The 19,466-nt window shown below is 46.6% G+C and overlaps 1 long non-coding RNA gene across 1 annotated transcript; it reads right to left on the bottom strand.

The window, feature by feature from the left end:
• Positions 1 to 6,233: 6,233 nt before the first annotated feature.
• LOC139059309 (uncharacterized) lies at positions 6,234 to 8,681 on the bottom strand. Its single transcript, XR_011514063.1, has 3 exons — positions 8,382 to 8,681; positions 7,841 to 8,056; positions 6,234 to 6,470 (listed from the first exon to the last, which is right to left on the bottom strand). It is a non-coding gene; the product is annotated as an uncharacterized lncRNA (long non-coding RNA).
• Between the last annotated feature and the right edge of the window lie 10,785 nt (positions 8,682 to 19,466).

Here is a 19,466-nt window from a genome sequence, read left to right as displayed (position 1 = left end):
GGCTCGCAGCGATAAAGAAAAGAAACGCATCAAGGCAGATGACGATTATTTTTGTGTGGCAGAAGGGGCAAGCCAAAGGGTGTAAACTGTTCTTAGAGTGTAGATATTCTTAAAACACGTGGTACTGTGGAACATGATGTTTTGTTAGAATCCGTTGAAAGCCTAGCTATGGTTGTCCTGGATATACAGTAGCGTGTGTTTACAAACTCTCTGGGGACACAGAGTTTTATTGCCATAAAAGCGGAATTTATTCTTGTAGATACAAACAAACGAGAGGAGTACTGCAAGGGTCAATTCTTTATTCCAGTAGATAACTACTTATGTTTACGCAAATTATATTGCGTGTTTTGCATTCGCAGACTATATCCACACATTATACGAAAGACGCAATGGGGAACTGGTGGGATAGTAATAATTTTTTACTCAATGCAGGCCAATAAATGTGCCGTTCTCGCTGTCCCGTTAAAAGACACAGAGCATGTTTTATTGTTTTACCATCGAGAAGGAACACAAGTATATTAATTACTTAAAGGGACACTAAAGTGAAAAGTGATTTCTTCTGCATCAGTAAATCACCGTTCTACAACACCAAAAAACACCACTCTTACAGCGATAAGACGTTTGGTAAGCCAGAAAAAGCGCAAGAACGAAATACGGGTGGCGACGCCTACTTAAGTTCCCGCACCTGGGGGCTGTGACGTCATGGATTTTGATGGCATCTTCTAGGGCCTACTAATTATATATAGCGGTACAAATTGACTACATTGTGTTCTAAAGGAACCAAATATTAAACATGCCAAGTTTCGGGAACCTTTATTCAGCCAACGCGGCCCAAATGCGAAAACAAACTTTGCAATCCCTGACGTCACGCTGACGTGCCGGCGCTGGTGTTTCGGCGCGAAATTCAAATACTGATACTTGGACCTTCATTTTCTCATCTAATATTCAAACTATTTTCTTGAAATGACTGCCTGCAGGGTTCTCAAACAATGCTTTATTAGTCTAAACTGATTTATTGTTTCCCTTTAGTGTCCCTTTAAGATTGATTTAGGATGACTCTCTCGTCTGGTGCCAGCACATAGGCTATATAGCTGGAAAAGGTCCACATGCGATTGACAATTATATAGAGATACCCTCGCCATGATATATCGCAAGTACGTTCGACCGGTGCTGGAATTTGATTGCGCACTTTTGTCTGGTGCGCCAGCCTACAAGGTGCGCCCACTTATTCTCTTTAAACGAGAACTGTGCCCAAGGCTTTCTAAAACTGTCGCAAATGTTGTTGTTTATCTAGACTCGAGAGTTCATTCTCTTTCGCGCAGGTTCCGCCTTTTGACTGTGCAAACATTCTTGAGAATTTATGAGTCACCGCTGAGACGATATACCTGATTCGCGACATTTCTCATTTTATTAATATGCAATTTGCTTACGTTTTTCCTACTAACAAAAAATTATTTCCGCATAGTATACTTAGATGGTTTAGTACAAAGCGATCTGGCGGCTTCCGACAAACATATCATTGCGACAGATGCTTCACAGTATGGAGAAAAGTCTGGTGTTGGCATTTTCTGATCAACACTAGACTGGACTTTTTCTCTGCGGCTGCCGGATTTCATGCCCATTTTCTCAGCTTAATTCACGGCGGTGGTGCTGTCCCTCAGCGAATGAAATCCGCAATTATATCAGCCGTGATCATCGACGACTCTGTGTAATTGGAAACATTGGTTGCGCTTTTTAGACAATCACAAGGAAGGAAGACAGGACAGTGTTCATCACTTTTATATCTCCTCTGGTGACGTTCCGACGACCATTCATTCATTGGTATCCAGTAACTTGAGAAGCGTCCATTTTGTTTGGATACCTGGCCACAATGCAATATACATTTAAATGAAATTGTAGATTCCTTAGCCTAGGTTTGCATATAGGCGGCCCGATTTTTCCATATTGCCCTTTGTCTGCTGATGCCATGGCTGCTCCGTTTTCATGCTACAGACCCCCGCACTGACTAACTCCACGGATTACTAGCATCTGTTATATTGCGAGGCACGAAAAATGGAAGTGTCTATCACGAGGCTACGCTGTCGCATTCCAACGCAAAATTTCTATCAACACAGCCCTGACTGTTACTCTCACTGTGCTCATACAATTGTGCACGCAGTGTTGGTATAAATTTGTCCGTACCCGTGGTTCTGTCTTTTCGAGCTTCTATTCTTGGTTTCAGCGACAGAAATGTTTGGAAGCTCGAAATTCTCTTAGCGAATCCGATTAATTACCCTGCTAAATTGATTATTCATGTTTAAATTTTGCATTTGGTGTAGCAATTGGTTTGCTTGTACTCCTTCCCGCGCACGGCAGTTTTTATCTATATCTGCCAATTTCCATTTTTTTTTATTTCCCCTCGTTTTGTTCCTTTCTCCACCTGATTCAAGGCCAGCCCCTCCCCCCCCCCCCCCCCCCCCCACTGCGGATATGCGCCAGAATTACTCAGCACAGCGACTACGACAACGACATTCACACATTGACAGAGGTTACGGCACAATGCCATTTTTTCCCCATGAAGTCACGACAGGTTAGTAATCTGTGTACAAACTTTTAATGAGTTTTCTTCCTGACCATCATAACAGCAAGAAAAGAAAATCGAATTCTCTGGGATTTTACGTACGTGCCAAAACCCCGAGTTGATTATGAGGCACGCCGTAGTGGCCAGGGGACTCCGGATTTATTTTGACCACTCTGAGTTCTTTAACGTGCGCCCAATGCCGCGGTACGACGGTCGGTACACGAGTGCTTTGGCATTCCTCCTGCATTGGAATGCGGCCTAGATCGAACCCTCGGATAAGGTATGGCGGGGGATGTGCGAGTGTCAGAAGCCTATTAGTTCCACAGATTGCAGCTTTTCCACTTGCTAGAACGCTTTTGACAGCACCACTCAAAAAACGACAAAGCCGTTTCTGAGAATCTCTAGATAGTTATAAAAGTTTGTCGAATCCAGAGACAAATACAAAGTTGAGGTGCAGTGTGTCTGTGAAAGTTGTCGAGGCGTTGTCTGTGTTTGTATCCGTGGTGGGTTAGTGCGGTTCAAAACACGTGGGAACGTGTGTACGAACGCGTAACCAATGACTTATCGGGTGTTTCCTGAATCATTCTTGTGGGTACATCGTTTTGGTAACGCTCCAGTGCGCATCGGACGTCTCCATACAGGCGGCTTGCATAATAGGGATGATAATTTTAATAAATAGGGGTGATTATTTTTAAGCTCTACGAAAGTTTTTGAAATCGCCTGTGGCAGATAGCATAATTCTTGTCACTAAGATGGATTATTGGAAGAAGTGGACTTGACTGGGAAGAGAAATCGAAACACATATTCAACTAATCAATGAGAATAAACGAGAACTTCTTAATTAATTACTTTGTAGCACATATAGTAATTTACGAACAGTATAGCCGGTGAGCTTGCAACACGTATGCACTATATAGAAGTTAATTTCTAGGATGGCACTAGTTTCGATATATTTCCCAAAGGGTGGGACGAAATATATTGGTGTTTTAGCTACTTCAGTGCTTGAATGCATGAAAGAGCGTTTTGCTAAAATTTTTTTCGGATAGTTTGATGACGCATATCTCCAAAGTGATGTCATGTTGTAATTTCACTTCAAGTGCATCCGCCTCGCAAACTCACCGGCTACAATTCTCAAATTGCAATGTGTGCCGTAATCTAACTAAGACTTTTCTTAGTGAATGTTTGCTATATAGTTGAATATGTGTATATATTTCTCGTGCAAGCAATGTTCACCTCTCTGAATAATGCAACCCAAGTAATAGAATTATGCTATCTGAAACAGGAGATTTAAATAAATAAATAAATAAACACACACACACACACACACACACACACACACACATATATATATATATATATATATATATATATATATATATATATATATATATATATGCCACATTAGCGGAGTCTCAAGTAAGGTTGCCGCCAATACCGTAGGCAAATTTCGAATTCGAACCATATGCTACAGATGTAGTTTTACGTTTGTTTCTGGATTTCACAGCTGCTTTTTCCGGATGGTTGACAACCTAGTCCTGGTGTGTCTGCTGTCTTTGAGGGAAACAGGTAGTCCTGATATTTTTAGGTCTACGGTATCCGACGCATGGTGGGATCGTGAATAGTTTAAGAGTTCATTGAACGATCTTGATGCGTTATTGCAGCATTCGGTTTACGTTAGGAGGATGGTCCGCAAATGGTAGTATGTTATTTGTTCGATTAGTGTCATCTGGTTTTCTTTTGTTTCGGCAAAGTAGGCCCTCGCAATCTAGTGCTGTCGCTTTATTTATCACGTCGTCAATCATTTCCGGGGGATATTGCTGTTTCATTAAAGTGCTTCGTATGCGGTTGGTAATTGTCTACAAAATATCCAGAGCGGGAGCGTATTCTTTTAAACCTCGGTGCCTGAGAGTAAGGAATTCCGGTTTTGCGGTATCGTGGGTGGCAGCTTTTAAAGTGTAGTTGCTGTTGTCGCTCGGTGGGGTTTTTTGTGAACGTTCGTGGTAAGCGACACGTCACTTACACGTATTTGCACGCCATAAAAGTTAATGTTCATTTGGGAAAACTTGTGCGTAAAAGATATGTTCGGGTGGGCTGAGTTAACGTATTGGATGAATTTAACTTGTGCCAACCACTAACAAGGCGACGCGCCGAAAGACGACAGACGGACACTGCCGACGCCGTCCGCGTTTCCACGCGTTCACACCGAACGCGCGCGGTGTCCGTGACCACAGCCAGCGTCTCTGACGGCCGCTCGGCAAGTTTCGGCCTTGGAAGAAGGCTTGGACTCACTCGTCGTGTATAGCGTCGGAAATCACTGCTGCTTCTCGCCTCGCAACGTTTCTGTTACAACCAGCTCCTGTTGCAGATCTGTGTTTACTTTTGTTTACGCAATGGAATCACGTAAACACGTGCGTGCTACACTTCCAAACTAATTGATCTTCTGGGTGTGTCCGTATTAGGAGTATGTTTTTTGAAGTAACGCTTGTGTAATGCGGGCTTTATATCGCAAGATGAGCGGAAGTCAGACTCTACAGAGTGCGTGAAAATGTTTGCGCAGTTTGGGGTCATTTTTTGTGCCCATAGATGCTGTACCATTTAAGTGAACGTAGTGTTTTCTAACTCAAGACTGTTTAGTTCTAGAACTAGTCTTGTGAGGATCTATATTACGATTGGGCTAGGAAAGTTGTCCTACATGTACCTATTGTAAAAAAAGATTCCATAAGATTATATTGTTCTTTTCTTTTCTTATTAATTATTACATTTTTTTCTAATTTTCTTTATTTCTCACCTTTGCAATTATCGTCGTAGGCCCTCTCCTAACCCTTTGTTTTGCGACCCCAAACCTGATTGATGGCGCGTTTTGGCTCCGCCAGCCACTAAAGCTGTATAAATAGAAACCTCGATCATGTACACACTTTTTATAAATAAAGGCCGGCCCTCCGGCAGAACGTCGAGTAAAGAAACATCTCAAAGTACCTTGCTCCCTTCCTTTAAATTAGTTTTTGCAGCAGGCAAGGGCCAGTTGACTTTAAGAGTTTATATATACACTTTGCTGAGGTCGTGGGTTCGATGCCGACTGCAGCGGTTGTATTCCGATGGGGCCGCGTAAACAATAACAGCAACAACAACAACAACAAAATAACGATATCGCTTGTATATTGTGGTTTGGTTGTGCAGTTTCGGGACGTGAAATCCAGCATTTTTTTTGTAATGCTACTTATGTACGCATGTCGCTAACGACCGCGGTCTTATTTCTTTCCTGGGAAGGTATTCTGTAAGTGTCCACCTAGTGGGCATGTCCATTTCGTCTGCGGTTGAAGTTCTGATTGGCTGAGCTGGGCTGCGCGTCCGCAGCAACCAGGCGCTACAGCCAATCAGCAATTCAGGAGCAGACGAAATGAACATGTCCACTAGGTGGACGCTTACAGAATACCTCCCTGCTTTCCACCAGTGTACCTATAGGTATCTCTTGCTAAACTCTACCACCGACCAGATCTCAAGAAGCTTGATGGCGCTGCCCTTTGCGTTATTGTACAATACCCCCCCCCCCCACACACACACACACTTTCTCACTTGCCTCCTAGCATCGTCAATGAGCAGAGAGCGCCCTCTCGAAGCAGTTCTTTCGTTCCGCCAATCCAGCAAGCATTGCGGGAAGAAGTGGGTGGTGGTAACAACTTTATTTCGTCAACACAAAGGATTTGGTTGACTTTGATGGGCTTCCAGAGTGCGTGAGGTGGCCGTCCGATCAGTTCCTCCAGGGCCACCTGTTATGGTCATGAGGCCCTATCTATCGGCGACTTCCAAAGCCCAGCCGAGGCCTGCAGTTGAACCGCCGGGTCCGAGCTGGACACCGCATCCTCCCACTCTTGTTCGTTAGAGAGGAAGTGCGCCAGAAGCAGACCGCGCGCTGGAAGAAATACAGCAGGATTTGGTTGATGAGCTTTCTCATAACGGCATTGCAAAGAGGACACGATAATGGATGTAGTTAGAAGGAGCGATGGCAAACGGCAATCAAAGTTAACGCCTTCGTGGAAATGCTAGCCGAGAGCTCTGCCACCGGGAATGAGAATCGGTCTGTTTCGCGGTTCTTAAAGGGACACTAAAGGTTACCAGAAAGTCAAGTTAAAGTGGTAGAGCAATGTTCTAGAACGTCTAAGGCGTCAATATAATCGCGAACAGAGCTTTAGTAACCGAGAAATTGAGGTGGAAGGTTATTATTATGGGGTTTTTATGTGCCAAATCCACTTTCTGATTATGAGGCACGCCGTGGAAGGTTAGAAAAGCGCCCACATAGGCACAGCAAATAAGTGCCTACGTCGGGCGGCTTGACTGATAACTGTAGAAGCGCAATTCAAAACGCACGGAATCATTCTCCACTTCTGGCGGCGTTTTCTCTACTTCCTTTTTAAATAACAAGATTTTCATCCATGAATATTTTCATAAACAACGGCTTAATTTTTCCATTTTTGCAACTCTTTTTTCCTGTTGCCACTTTTCCACGAAAAATACTCTACATTTAAGGGTAAAACCAGACGAGGTAACGGGTGACATTCACATTGCTTATGGGTTCAAGAGTTATTGCAAGGTTTGATTCAAATTTTGAAATTTTTAGGGATGACTAGGAAATGTAGATCGTTGAAAATATATCAATGGAGCCTTTCTAATGGCAGCACCTTCAGATTTTGAAAAAAAAAAAAAACATCGAAATAATGAGAAAGGCGAAAACATTCCGCCATTCTTTAGGTGGGAGAATATCAGTCTATTTCACGCCCTCAGTTCAGTGACTTTTACCTTTCCCTTGACCTGATCAGGGATCGCTTCTATGCCTTGGCCATAACAATACTGTAACAGCAGCCCAGTATTGACCACGGAATAGCTGGCAAGTCTCAAGATTGATTTGGCGGTGCTTTAGGCGTGGCCGGGAGGAGAAAGGGGGGCAACCCCCCCCCCCCCCCCCCGGGCCCCTCCTTGGGTACGTGCCTGATGTATGCTCTCCTGCCCTACACACACCTAGAGATCTGATGTGCAAAAAATTTTCATTTCTGATGCCAACAATTGTCGACTGGAAGTCTTGACCTTGCTGTGTTTGCTAACTAATTCTGTTAACATACTGAAAGAAATACTTCATGTTCTCTGTTTGTCCCTTCCAAAACAACCCGAGTAGGCGAACAGCATTTAAAAAAGTTGACGTGTTTGCTTGTTTAATAAGCTATGTGTTTTAGCGATGCACGTTTATTTCATTGGTCCAAAGAAAGCTGTGCAAGAACAAGAACTTACTTGTGCATTTCATCGTCCATGGTGTGCCCCCATGAACGAAGTTCCAGGTAGGCCACACGGAGCACGGCAATGTTCAGACACAGAACATTGTAGTCTGGATGTTCCGTGATGCAACCCTGCGGTTGGGCGAGACTTACGGGTGCACCCACCTCGCGACAGCACAGACACTCGTGCTCGAGGAACTTCGCGAGCACCTGGCAGTGTCCACATTCGCACCTGTAATGTGTAATGTAAAAGTAACAGCAATGCACGAACCAGAAGCCGGTACAGATTACACACGCAATTCGCAATGTTGCGTCCGACACTGTTGACAGCTCGACTCATAGGTCCATCCAACACGAAGCTACAGGCACCGTGCTTGTTTAGGGCTTGGCCCTGAAATGCTTTCAATTGTTAAAACACGAAAATGACACGCCGCGTCATAGCTGGCCGCGAAGGAGAAAACGAGCAGGTTTCGATTAGATTTAACTGCGCATTGCGAATTGCAGGTAAAGTTTCTAAGCGACCGATGCAGCACGTAATAACAAGCATCTGTACGTACCAGTCTGTGCTTGAAAGTCGCGACTGTCTTCTTCGCCCGAGGTCGCATCGCTGCTCCCCTCGATGCTTTCCCGCTCCGGAGAGCCGGTGTCGAGGGCGCCGTCGTAGTACGCAACGACGCCGGCAGCGCGAGCCCTCAGCAGCAGGTCGCGCTCGTCAGTGCTCAAATCGCTGAAGTTGAGCCCAGCATCGCGAGCCAATGTGTCGTTGTCAGGGTCCATAGCGACGAGCGTCGAAGTTTGCGTCACAGAATGAGGTACCAGCTTATGGTCGCGCGTTTCTCGTTCCGCTAGCCATCATACTGCCGCCATGCTACAGTGTACTAGAATACTAATAGCTTCTAGTTCACTGTAGCCATGCTGCCGCTTTCGCTCTGCTGTTGGCTCTGTCTTGGCTCCGTTTCTGGCCGCGCGTTCGCGTTTTGCGCAGAAAAGCCGTAGCGCCGTCTGTGGACGTCGTTCTACTCACCGACGGCGCAACGTCACTATGAGACCGTGATGTCAGTGCTCCTCGATCGGAGGGCGGGCGATTTAAACTGCGTTAGAGGTACGCGGACGCTTCAAAACGCATTTTCTCTTAAAATAAGTATCTCCTTGGCACGAAACAAGCGTTTCGAGGTTTCTGGGGTGGTATTTCAACAGTCCACGTTGAATTTTTAGTAACCTTTAGTGTCCCTTTAAATGAAGCAACCAACTATAGCAGGGCTAAGCACGGTGTGGCCATAGCGTTCTTGCAGCTTCCCCTGCTTACATAACCACGTTATTTTGGCACAAAGCACGTCAAAAAAAAAAAGAAAAGAAAAGATGGTTCGTATCACGCAGCGCAGACCGGGAGACGCGAGAAAACTTCAACAGCTGGTGTTTCCTTGTTTCCTGCACTTCTCAAGCGCGCAGCTTCGGTTTCCCAACGAAAAAAGTGAGGAAATTTATCTTGGCGCAGGGTCTAGTGGAAGTGAGTGAGTGAGTGAGTGACGAAACTTTGTTCTGAACACCTGCAGAACGGTTAGCCTTCCCCTGTTAGGGAGGCGTTACCGTGACGCGGCCATGTCGTCTTCGCGGCGTGTGGCGCCTCTACTTCGGCCGCGGCCGCACTATTCCCTTTGGTCGACCGCGCCTGCCCCTCCTTTGGGGTGGCAGCCTCCCTCCGGTTTCGCTCGGTCGTTGCCTTTCGAGGGCCGCCGAGATCTGCTGGACGGCCTGGGTTTGAACATCTTGGTCATAGCATCTCGTTGCGGCCTCGAGCCGCGGCGGGATCGTTGTTAGTGTTGCAGCTTCATGCGGATTCTTAGCGCAGTCCCAAAGGATGTGAGCTGCAGTGGCTCTTTCCTTTCGGCACACACAACACAGATCACTTTCATAAACACTTGGACACACGTACCTCATCAGCACCGGGGTGAATAACGACCCCGTTTGAAGTTGTCGGTATAAAACCGCCTCCTTACGGGTCAAGCCCGGATGAGGTGGCGGCATAGTCCTTCGCTCTAGTCGGTACCATTTCACAATTTCATTGTACGAAGTCATTTTGTCCTTGGTTTCCCACCACCACGACGGGTCGGCTGTAGTAGCAGCGGCACGGTTGGTTAGTCCTCGCGCCGCCGCGTTCGCCGTCTCGTTGTGGTTAGCGTTGCCGCGATCCGACACATCACTGCCCATGTGGGCCGGAAACCACTTTATCACCACACACCGACTTTCACTCGCGAGATCGACCACACGCAGCACACGCGCGGCTTCACCACACACCCTTGCTCTGGCGTAATTTTTCACTGCCGTCCTAGAATCACAGAGCACAGTCGTGCACTCGGGGTCGGCGATGGCCAAAGCAATGGCCACCTCCTCGGCTTGATGCGCCCCTCGAGTCCGCACACTCGCCGCTGTTCTAGTTGCACCGGTCGATGCCCCGACGACTGCAGCGGCGAATGCCTTTCTGTCATGGGGATACTCTGCCGCGTCCACAAACACGGCACCCCTGTCTTTGGCATGGAGATCGATGAGCGCCTTGGCCCTCGCCGCCCGCCGCTCTTTGTGGAACTCAGGGTTCATATTTCTTGGCACCGGACATACCCGTAGCCGTCTACTAATTGCGTCCGGTACAGGCACCTCTGTATTTTCGGGTCCCATTTCCTTTGGTCCCAGGCCTAGGTCACGCAGCACTTGTCTGCCCGTTCTTGTTTCTGATAGCCGCGCGAGCTGAGCGGTCCTCTGCGCCTCGGCGATTTCCTCCAGGGTGTTATGCACTCCCAAGGCCAGGAACTTGTCGGTGCTTGTGCAGTCGAGAAGTTCGAGTGCAGCCTTGTACGCTTTGCGTATGAGCGCATTGATCTTATTGCGTTCGCACTGCCTCCAGTTGTGGAAAGCAGCAACGTATCTAATGTGGCTTATAGCGAAGGATTCCACTAGCCGGGTGAGGCTTTCTTCCTTCATGCCTGCTGTTCTGTGCGACACCCTCTTAATGAGGCGGATGGCCGTGGTGACTTTGGCCGCCAGACGGTTGACCGTCTCGCCGTTGACTCGTTTGCGCTCAATCAGCATCCCCAGCACTCGGATCTTCTCGACAGCCGGGATCATGTGACCACCGCTCGTCTTGATCTTTATTGTGTCTTGCTCTCTCGCAGGCTCGTTGCCTTTCGTCTTCCTAGCTGTCCTTTTCGGAGGAACCACCAAAAGCTCAGACTTGCTTGGGGAGCAGATGAGCCCAGACCCGTCCAGCTGCTCCTCGATAGCGTCAACCGCCTCTTGCAATGTATTCTCGATGTGTCCGTCGCTTCCTCCTGGGACCCAGAGCGTTATGTCGTCGGCATAGATGGTGTGTCGGACCCGCGCGACTCGTGAGAGGCGCTCGGCCACCCCTATCATTACAAGGTTGAAAAGCAATGGCGAGATGACTGAGCCCTGGGGGTCCCGACACTGCCGAGCTTCTTCTTTTGGAGCTGCAGGTCACCGGCGATGATTTCAGTAGTCCGCTCCGTCAAAAAATCCTTGATGTACGCATAAGTTCTCTTGCCCATGTTTAGCCGTGACACCTGGGCCAGAATCGCAGAGTGTCTTACTTTGTCAAAAGCGCTCTGCAGGTCCAAACCCAAGATGGCTCGCTTGTCTTTCGTGTTGGTAGTGTCATCGAGGATGTCATTTTTCAGTTGTATCATGGCGTCCTGAGTTCCGAGCTTGTTTCGGAACCCTATGATGGTGTTTGGGTAGAGCCCCGAATCTTCCAGGTACCTCTGCCACCTGTTCATGAGTACATGCTCCAACGCTTTGCCCACACAGGACGTAAGCGAGATCGGCCGGAGGTTCTCAATGTTGGGTGGCTTGCCCGGCTTGGGAATCAAGATGGTCTTGGCTGCTTTCCACTGCCGAGGTAATGATCCGGCTCGCCAGCAAGTGTTGAAGTATGCCGTGAGGTTCTCTATCGCCGCTTCGTTAAGATTTTTCAGCGCTCTGTTCGTAACGCGGTCGGGACCAGCGGCGGAGTTGCTGTTGAGATCGTGCAGGGCAACCCGTACTTCCCATACTTCAATGTCTCGATCTAGCCACTCGTTTGCTTCGCCTAGGTAGTCCGGGTGCGTGTCTGTGGGAGTGACCGGGAGGTACTTGTCGTCGAGGCGTTTCTTCACTTCGTCTTCCCCGTGCTCGGTCAGCGCCCTGTGGATGATCTTGGCCAAGTTGTGGTGCTGGTGAGACTTGGTCGTGGTCGCATCCAAAAGATGCCTCAGCATCTAGTGGAAGGATTTTTTTTGGGGGGGGGGGGCGATTTGAAAACTGATGAGATCACCTCTTCATTAGCCGCACACTTTACATTGTCAGTAACTGCGCTTAATAATTGGAATGTTTGTTGTAATTAACTAATTACTGAGAAAATTACAGCACTCAACTTGTTTCCAGATGTGCGCCGTTCCCAACAATTCGGTTTGTAGAAGTTCGGGAGCACTGGCGCGAGCGCGTTCGCGGGGTATAGAGCCGAGGGGCGCCAACGAGCCAGCTCAGTTAGAGTTACTGTATATGCTATATACAGTAACTCTAAGCTCAGTGGAAGACGACGACGACGCTCTATTAGCCCCGAGAAAGAGGAATGGCGCCCTCTCGCGAGTGACGTCACGGCCAGGACGCCGCTCGCTCCGGCTCGCTCGGCTGCCGCGCGCGCTCGTTCCCTTCGTGTATGCTTGGGGTATAGGTGGCTCGAGCCGTACGTATTGAAGAATACGCCGGCTTCTTTCAGCTGCCATACCTTAACCACAGTTTCTTCTTCAAAAGCGTGTGAGTCGAGAAACTTTGCGGCTTGGATATCGCAAGCTAAGTAGCGTTAAAGGGGTCTACTAGTTTTTGCAATGCATATATGCGCCGTGTCTATCGGTAAATTTTGACTAAAAAAAGAATATCTGCAAATTCAACGCGCGAAGTTGTGTATGATGCTTCGCTTAACACTTAACATTTCTTTAGTATTTAGCTATGAGAGGTATTGCATTCTACGTGGAAGAAAAATTTGGTAATTGGCGTCAACATGTTATCCGATGTTAGAAAGACACTGCCCAGCGAAGCTGTCATCATGATTCCTATTACTTTGGTGTGTTGTTCTATTCAAATATGGCCATTCATTAATGCGTAAAAAAATAGTTAGGCGCGCATTTCTTATGAAAATGTTTGCTGCTACTTTCATCCCCCTCTGAAACAGGCCTCCAATAAACGAATTGCTCATGGCTGCTAACACGACGGCGCGTCATGTAGAGTATTTACATAGTTAATTCACAAACACCATAGTAGCAATCACCTGAGAGAAAAGTTTCGTTGTTTAGATCGAGAGCCACTCAATTGAAAGTGATGAAATGTATCATAGTGGCCCTCAGTAGCCTTTATCGACAATATGGCACACCCCTGATCACGTAACGGTAGCAATCGACTGTCCGTATGGCGAGGCACGCTATGTTCGTGAAACCCATCAGTTCACTTCAACTTCGAATAAAAACCATAAAGCGTTTTTTTACAGCGCCAACTGGAATGGCTAAAGTATTCTCGAGCTACTACTACGCAGCTTAGATTGCCTACAAAAGGAAAATTCAAGCACCTTTTGTCTCACCATGTCTCGATCCAGCGTTATTTAATTATACAAACGGATAACTATTCGCTTCGTCGGTACATAAAAGAGAACCTTGCAGGCTAATTTAGGTTTGCTCCAATCCAATCGCAAACATTCATCAAGAAAGCACCACAAGCCTTGCATATACTTTCACTTGATTTCTGACCCTCCACCGGGGGAATTTCGATATCTTCAATATGTCCCATACTACCAGTCATTGACGCTTCGACTGCTTTCTGGCTGCAGCTATGCGGTCCAGCAGGCATACTTCACTAAAAAAATTGGGCCGAGCAGCCTGTGTCAGTTTGCCAAACAGATTCGTCATGTATATTCCTCAAGCAACAAGCACCAGTAAATTTCTCAAGTGAGTTTGATTTGATTTGATTTATTAATTTCCATTTACACACACACATGTACATAGGAGTGGTAAATGGAGGTGGATGAGGGAAAAAAGTCGCACAGACGCGGCTTGAGGTAACCTCACCCTCTTAGGTACAATATGGCTGCATGGGGTAACACATCAAGCGCCATATAAATTACATTTATATAGTGGCCATAAAACATTGCAGTTATACAATATATGAAAGCACAGTGAAATATTTCCACGATAACAATGCAAAACATACTGCGGCATTGAAATAAATAAATAATATACACTTGGTAACATAGACAAAAAAAGAGGAACATAACATGCATTATTAATCATTAACAAACGCGCTCTAAAGAGGTGAGTTGAACGTGTAGCACGGAAAAGGGAATATGTATTGGTACATTCCTATTTGTACTCTGTAAATAGCTGTAAGCCTTCATTAACTTTACTTCAAATTTCCGCCGCTTAAAAAAAAATAAACACGTGTAGAACCGCCTAATGTTGACAAGCAGTTAAAGAAGCAAGTGAGGCGTGTAGAATCTAAGCTCCAGTATTAGTTAAGTCACCGTGCTACTGCCGAGCGTTTCTGTGAGGAAATGCAAAAATTCGATATTATACCATGAACTACTCGTCGTGAGAAAACCTGTTTTAGCGGAATAAAATCAACGTAACTGCTGTAGAAGTCATATATAGCCAGCTTTGTGACATACTTGTTGCACCGCGGCAGGTATGGTATCATAACTGGATTCCTATAGGCTATGCTTTTGCGATTGTCTATCCGCGTATGAAAAACCCGCAATGGGCTGGTCTGCGTCGCTTCGGCTGGAACTGTAGCGTTGCCTTCGAGAGCTGCATTGTTGTCTAAGAAATTAGCTCTTTGAATAAATGTTCGCAAAGGAAGACGTCGTAAAAATATATTTGAGACGACCACTATAAGTATACAAGCAGAGAGAACGAGGGCGAACAAACGAAAACACCGCAGAAAGCGCCCGGACAACGCCCGAACTGTAGCAGACGACAGGCGCGAGTCCGTGCCCTGACGTCACGCGAGCGGCGCTCGCAGCGCCGCTCGCGTTCGTTCTCGGGGCTAATAGCCATTGCTGATGATAGTTTTAACGAAGGCTGACAACCATGGCTCAGGGACCGCATAAACAGCTTCGCTGTAAAAAAGGGACGCAAAGCCGCAACATCTCACTGCCTGCGACCCTTTATTTCGTGCGGTGAAGAGTACAAATACGATGACGTGAATTCAACTGGCTCGTGCGACGCGCTAATTCGTTCAATATTCGTGAGCCTTGTCAGGCAGTGGTAATGTTATGCGACAACACCACCAGTTGCACTCTAGTTTGTTAGTCTTTGTTCTAAATATGCACAACAATTCGCAAAAGCTCGAAAGATGTTCACTATCGAAAAAAAAAAACGCAGAGAATTGGTTACTTTTGAACAGATTACGCGTTCGGGTGACGATGGTTTTCGCAAGTTCGGCACTCACCGTGGGATGCATACCCGCCGTGGTTGCTCAGTGGGTAGGGTGTTGGGCTGCTGAGCACGAGGTCGCGGGATCGGATCCCTGCCACGGCGGCCGCATTTAGGTGGGGGGGCGAAAGCACCCGTCTACTTAAATTTAGGTGCACGTTAAAGAACCCCAGGTGGTCAAAATTTCTGGAGTCCTCCACTACGACGTGCCTCATAATCAGAAAGCAGTTTCGACACGTAAAGCCCCATAATTTAATTTTTTAACCGTGGGATATATAGCGGGCCTCCAATATCAGTCATGAATCCGGCCGGCAGGGGGAAGTGTGACGCCCAGTCGGTGTCGGTGGCAGTCGTCACCAGTATTTCGCCTTTCTGTGCGAAGTAATAGTGAAGTTTACATAGAGAGCCTGACGCCGGATTTTTGAAATAAATTTTGGAGGCGTACAGGCAGCAGAAAGTGACGCGGCAGTAGTGTTTTTACTTTTACGTCACTGATTATTATGATCGCCTTTTACGAAGAGTCAGGTATAGTCTGTAGTCAGTATAATCAGAAAAGTCTGTGGTATAGTATGCACGCATTTTCATTTGAGTCGCCACAATGTTACCCGCATAACTAGGCAGTGTCGAGTTACCTGTCTTAGATGGCTCTTCCTCAAATGTCGGTGTCACGCGGGCTTTGTCTTCGAGAACGCCTCGAGGAATTGCACTCGCTGAGGAAGAGAAGTGAAGCATGCACGAAGCCAAGAAGCAACAACTTTTTCTACACATTTCGAAATATCGCGTAATTACTTCATATCTGACCGAATTTTTTACACGCAACTAAAAGCTATTTTCCCGCAGGAGAGTCGATTATGTATTGTAAGGTGACTGTCGCCAGCACCATGTTTTGAGCCCTGATAACGAATGCCAATACTGTGTATGTGAAATGCATGTTCAAGGGCTTATTTCTAAGAATCGATTCTTTATCATGTTGTATTGTGCTCCACAAGCTGGGCCACACATGCTCATTATCTTCAATGGTATGAACTCGATAATTTATTCATTATTGCACGGAATATGTCATTGGGTAGTGTTGCACAACTACGAAAAGTGAGACTGTAAGTGGGAAAAATGTAAGGCGCACGCAAATATCAGCTAAATTCTGTTCGGCTTTCCACTCTTCTAATGTATTCGCTAGGTGTCCGGCAAAGAAATAAACTTAACTTTAGTTTGAAAGTCTCCTGCAATACGTCTCTCGATACGCTCAACCTCAAAAACGCACATAACAAGTTGTGCATGGAACAAGGCCCGTAACAAGTGCGTACCTTGCACGATCGTGCGCGGTCGCGCGGCCATGCAAGGTACGCACTTGTTGGCGGACTGGTTTTAGGTTTAAAATAATGTAGGGAGAACATTTCAGTCAGGCCAGGCCACTTCGATAACATTACGCTTCGTTTATGGGCGCCACGCCAATAACTAAATCTGTGACCTAACCAATTGCATTCTATTCGTTTATTCATCGCCCGTCACATTTTGCAACAGTAAAAGGCTGGGTTCCGTTTGCTGTTTGTGTTATGTGTGTAGGAAGGCCACTGACCGGCTTATATGCACCTAAATCTTAGTTTCGACACTCAACATCTTACCATTCAAAAATAGATTGCTCTTGATTGCAACTAAGCTCTTGCCAATGTTTCATTCTCCTTAGGAGTAATCAAAGCGCCATTCTTAAACGCGAAAAGCGCTTTCTTCTTTCTTATCCACAACAAGCGGCATTGCCATCTACGTACAGGTCACAATCTGTTCCGCTACGGTCTATAGCCGTAAACAGTTTCCAGCCACAGCGTTGGAATCGCTGACAACGGCCGTGCACTCTGCTCCTTATCACCGCCGTGATGGCATCTCGGCTCTCGAGTGCCCCACGCGTGGTCTCAGCTTCGATTCTCGGTCGCATAGCCGGAGCGATACCGGTGTGTATTCTGCCCGCTCTACTTGCGCTACGGAACCCTAGTCATTCAAATCATGCCATTCCTTTTTCATTGAAATGTACCCCGTGCGACCGATACCGCTTTTGGGTTGTTAGCCCGAATAAATTACCAAAGTTACGAGACCGCTGCTCCCATATAGAAACAGAGCACCGACGAACAACGGAATAATGCACCCCACCGCTGTCCATCCATATTGCTAACGTGCGTATACGTGCAGACGCGAGAGTATAGTGCACGCATAGCGGCAGCCCCTGCAGCCATGGCTTGTGCCTGTCAGTCGGGTCGGTGAGTCCACACACAATCGGCTCAACAGGACTGATTGGCAGATGGGGTGAAGCAGGGCGCGATCACGTTGCTGCGATCGAGTCACCGCGGCGCAAAAAAGGCGCGTGGAGGTCCAGGTGCCGTCCGCGGGAGTGAACACGATTGGTTGATCGATCGATTGGTTACTGCGATTTAGTGAGTATTCGATTGAGTGAGAGGGCGACCAAAATGTCCAAGTCTACTGTTGAGTTTTGAATGAAATCTGGTGGAGGGCTACATATTTCCGATCTTTTGAAAGGTAAATTTCATTCTAAATATTGCGACTACGATGTTTTTCTTTTCATTTCTGCGCTCAACCTAGCATTAACTTTGCCCTACTTTATGGGTAGCACAAAAATTGCACTGCAATACAATAAAACAGCTCATCGCTCCAGTAAAAAAAAAAAAAACAGTAGTGATAGTGGGGCAATGGCGTTCTCGAGAGCTGCTTTACAGAACGTCCCTTTTCAGGCCATCGGAAATAGCGTGCACTCACGCACGCGTGCGGAATAGATGAAAAAAAGCTATACAGATCCAAAGAACATGCTAGTACATATATGTGAGGCGAAGCTTTAACGAAGTGGTGAAGTAAATGTTAAGCGATCAAATGTATCGAAATTCCGTTTATTTTTTTTTATCATATCCAACGCGTAATCTCGGGCAGTGTTTAAATCTACGCACGCCACAGGTCACCGCTTTAATTGTGTGTGCTTATGCTTAAGCGCTACATCGTTGACAAGCTATGCCGAAATGCTATAACACGAGTTCACGTGGAAGCGTGTCATTTGTAAGTTTGACGCAGCGATGTCACGAGGACGAAGTTGACGTTTGATATGTTTGTCGTATAAAGAATGATCGGATGACGGGGAATGCATGAAAAGAGAGAGAAACGATGCATATGCAAATACATCGAGCATGCCTTGTACCACAGTTGTGCCTATCCAATCTGGAGAATTGGTCAGGAATGGGCTCATGCTCAAAATTTCCGAGCTCTATATGGTCAGGCCATATTGGGGACCAAACGCACTAAGCATCGAGATATACGACGCGCTTAACCGAGAGTAAAAGGCAATAAAGCTTCACTCAATAACGCTATATCATAATCATCCGCATAAAATGACTAGCCGAAATCCGGCTGCGGTTCATCGCTGTCCAGCTATATATCTTCTTCTCTGTCTTTTCTGACGCAGAGCACGGAAATCACGCACTATCGTAACCCCCAATTGGCAGTTTTAAAGCGAAGCTTCCTTTTTTTTGCCCACTTTTCGGGGTTTTGACTTGGCTGCTGGCGCTGCTCCTGGCTTGGTGAGCCTCTTGGAGGATATGTTTGTGGATATACTTGCGAGGGTTAGATATGTGCACTGAATGTCAGTAACATCAGATGTGCGCGCATGAGCCTTGTACGCTGACCGACAAACGCCGAACGCCGAACCAGCACATACCGCTGGTTCGGCGTAAGAAACGAAAAAAGATTCCTACTATAAAGCCTGTACAAATATTTCTCGCTCACAGATATCTTTATAGCAGACCGACTCGTTGATAGAATGGCGATTCAATGGCGTACTTGGTTGACTTCATTTTTATTGATTTTATCAATTTGCTCTGTGCCACAGCATGGGTGGGTGCCTATATACTATTGGCCAATCCTCCAGAATGGGTATCTGCCGCTGTGACACAAGGATCAGGGAATCCATAAATGCAGCTGTAGGTACGTGTCATACTTCTTTGTGCGTATATCCTACTAATACTGCCATTCTTCTCTGAACAAGCATCATACATTGTCTTCGCGCCCGCAACACTACTGCGTATGCGTGATTATGTCTCCGCCTGAACTGGTGTCTCCCTTTCAGAGTATATACTATAGCTTGCGAGTGGCGTTTGCATAAACATTAAGAAAAATTACGTG

This window comes from Dermacentor albipictus, chromosome 1 (assembly GCF_038994185.2).
Source record: "Dermacentor albipictus isolate Rhodes 1998 colony chromosome 1, USDA_Dalb.pri_finalv2, whole genome shotgun sequence".
NCBI classification, from domain to species: Eukaryota; Metazoa; Arthropoda; class Arachnida; order Ixodida; family Ixodidae; genus Dermacentor; species Dermacentor albipictus.
The sequence above is the reverse complement of the archived record's forward strand: the minus strand, read 5'-3'. Positions and strand labels throughout refer to the sequence as shown.